Raw genomic sequence first — 3674 nt, forward strand, 5'->3', positions numbered from 1 at the left:
TAGAGAAGCATGGTTAAAGGAAATGGGCAAGTTTGAGTCTCTGACAGACCTAACTTGAATGACCTCAATGTCAGCTGCAGCATTTGAAAGCACTGTTTACAAGAGTTAATCTAGAAACCATTACAAGAATGTACCCTTCTGCAGTATCTGGAGATCTTAGCATAGGACTGAATAGCATCCGAAGCATCTTAAAAAAAAAAAAAAAAAAAAAAAAAAGAGAGAGAGAGAGAGAGAGAGAGATACTTTTTGTTCCAGTGATAGGCGTTGTATTTGTACACTAAGTTATTTCTTGGTTTAGGAAAGTCAAATGTTGACAGTGTTCTCAGTAATTTATACCCTTCTATTTTAGCTTCGAGGACTTCAGTTGGGTGTCTTCACTCTTCAGTTGAGGCAGGACCAGCAGGTGCCGGGGAGGCAGTCCCTGCAGTCTTTGGACATAAAGTTTGGAAAAGGAACTGAACTCAGCAGGGTCTTAATACAGAGTGACACTATTATCATGTAAGTCTCTTGCACTTAAATTAAGAGTTTCATTAAGAGACTACAGAGTTTATTTTATGGGTGTTTTGATCAATGGATTTTTTTTTTAATTTTTCAAATTTAATTTTTTCATTGTTCCAAGAGTCATATTTTTATGTACCACACCCAGTGCTCCATGCAATACATGTCCTCCATAATACCCACCACCAGGCTTATCCAACCCCCCTACCCTCCTCCCCTCCAAAACCCTCAATTTGTTTCTCAGAGACCACAGTCTCTCATGCTTCATCTCTCCCTCCAATTTCCCCCAACTCACTTCTCCTTTCCATCTCCCCATGTCCTCCATGTTATTCCTTATGCTCCACAAGTAAGTGAAACCATATGATAATTGACTCTCTCTGCTTGACTTATTTCACTCAGCATAATCTCCTCCAACAATGGATTTATTTTTGGCTATCCTGGGACAAAAATATCTGGAACAAAATATGTGTTTTTTTTTTCTCTCTCAATCTCTCTTTCCTTTTCCTGCTCTGGAAATTGTCTTTGCAGCCCTTTATCTTAGACAAAGTTAAAATGCAAATGGAAGTGAAAAGCTAAAATGTTCATTGTTGTATATTCGTAACAAATTTATATTAGAAAGTAAAACATCTTTTACTAAAACTATAATTGGAGGATGAGTTAAATTTGTGATTAAAGAGGAAACAACCATGAAGTAAATGGTAGTTAAGCACAGTAAATTAAAACAACAACAATGTGTCTAAGAAATATGTAGGTCAGTGGGTAAAAACGTTACCACTGTCATATTTCAGACTAGTTATTAGCTGTTAGTACTTACCCTAAACTGTTGCTGAAATTTATCATATTCCAAACTTGAAATTGCCTAGTAAGAAGTAGTGTTAGAGGCAGTGGGAATCACAATAATCCCAAGTAAGGGAAGTTGCAATTCTTATTACTAGTTATCAAACACATGGACAAAAAGCTTATTACACTCTGCAGGAAAGCCATCTATTTACCCTGATTTTACCTTATGAGATTTGGTAGGGGATATTCAGGATGTCAGAGTTTGTTAATTTTTCCCCTTCTTATAGATTTGGTAATATCCTGTAATAAAGATAGAGATCTGTGTTAAAAACTGACTCATCGGAAGGAAAGTCATACTTTTGCCTCTGGCCAACCTCTGAGAATATAATAACCTGGAGCCCTGTTTGGATAAAAATGCTAAATTATTTAACAAAAAGCTTGTTAGTGTTAGCAGAGTTAAGGAAGTCAGAACCAAAATTGGTGATAAGATTGAGTTATGTGAGAAGCCTGATTCCCACAGGCCCTTTCCATGAATCTCCTGTTATATACTACCAGGCAGACACAGGAGACAATTATTTTTATGGTATAAGCTCAGATAGCAGGGAGAAGGGCAGATTAACTGTGCCTCCCCATCCTGAACCATTGTCTCAAATTGTCCAAAGCAGATGCCTCAGTGGAGGTCATTAAATTAAGGGCTAGGGAAGTGAACATATAACTGAGAATTGTTGCTAGGAAACGGATAACTCCAGGTTCCAGCTCTAGAATCAGGAAACATGGCTGAACACAATATCTGACTTTAAGAGAGTTGCTTTCCCAGTGTCTGGGATTAAGAGATGGTGTTTGAGCTTCCACTTAGCAATCAATCTTCAATTCACACTTGCTCTACTCACACACAAATAAAGATACATACACACAACCCTGCAGGAAGTGAAATGATGAAGAAAATCAGCACCCAGAATAGGCATTCTTGCCAATTGCCTCTCAGATGGTCATGGATAACACTAAATAAGGGACTCCTTTAGAGGCCAAAACCAAGAGGCAGGGTGGGGAATGGGGGTTGAGCAGGGGAGGGATTGGGTATGAGTAATGCACCTAGAAATTTTTTCTAGAAAAATATCTAGGAATCTTCCCACTATCAGGGCAAAAAGTTTATACTGTTCTTGCAAAACAGGATATGAAGTATGGAGCAATGACCACTTTGTTTCCAATTAATTTTTTTTCTCCAATGATTTTTTTTCTGATGTATTATCTTTATCCTCCAATTATCTAGAAATATCTAGACTTTGCAGTTATGTGAAATGAAGTATTTACTTAGTTTTCAGTCAAGGTAGACTGGCTTTTCTTTTAACTGATATTAAAAACTGATATTAAAAACCTTAGAATGGATACATGGACATTCAATTCTCTGATCTTTATGTTTTAGAAAATATATTTATTTTATCTTCTGACTTAATTAAGAGTTTGGTAACATCTTTTAGTCAAATTATGTTCTTTCTGAATTTTAAAAACACTTATACTTGGTCTGGAAATCCAGAGAGATGTCTGATTGAAATTTAATTATTGTTACAGTGTAGAGAACCTGCTGTCAAAATCTCAAATCCTTTCACATCTATTTTTTTCCTACTTGAAATTCTGGAATAGTTTTCAGTAATGAATTGTTTATACTCATCTTGCTTGACCTCCTGTATGCCATTTGAAATTAAAGACCCCTGTCTTCTTTCAGTTAAGAGAAACTCTTGATTATTTTTTTTCCCTTTTTTTTTTTTTTTTCCCTCCTTGTTTTAGTCTATCTGAGTCATATATTTTAAATTCTGGTTTGATTCCTTCTTGTCTTTTCTTTCTTTTTGACCTTTGTCTTTTTCTTTTTGCAACTCATGCTGGGAGATTATTTTCCAAATTCATAGTCCAAATCACTCTATCAACTACATTTTTTTTTTTAGGATGGTGATTAAATATTTTTATATTTCTTTAAATTACCTTTTCTATTCTAACCATATCCCCTGCTGGACAACTCATCTTGTTTCTCCTTGTACAAGATTAAGCCCATACAACAACCTCTTTATAAAATGCTTCTCTATTTGCATTTACATATTTCCTACTTATTCATCATATTTCAAATAATATATCACATTCTGAGAGAATTCTTTAATTCCAAGGATTTTTTTGCTGTTATTAAATCTGTTATTTTTATCTTCATTGCATATATAACTCTGTTTTTATGTTCTTATTAAATGATTTTTCTTCAGTTAATTTTGCACTTCAGAAGAAAAATGATGTGTGATTACAGTCCATCATAGTGTCAGTGTGGAATATTACTCATATGTGTGGAATGAGTGAATTAACAAATTATGGCATGGGGAAGGAAGTTTCTTTTTCTCTTCAGCTTCTTCTCCAGT

This window comes from Lontra canadensis, unplaced genomic scaffold, assembly GCF_010015895.1.
Source record: "Lontra canadensis isolate GAN:19392208 unplaced genomic scaffold, GSC_riverotter_1.0 scaffold119, whole genome shotgun sequence".
Classification (NCBI taxonomy): domain Eukaryota; kingdom Metazoa; phylum Chordata; class Mammalia; order Carnivora; family Mustelidae; genus Lontra; species Lontra canadensis.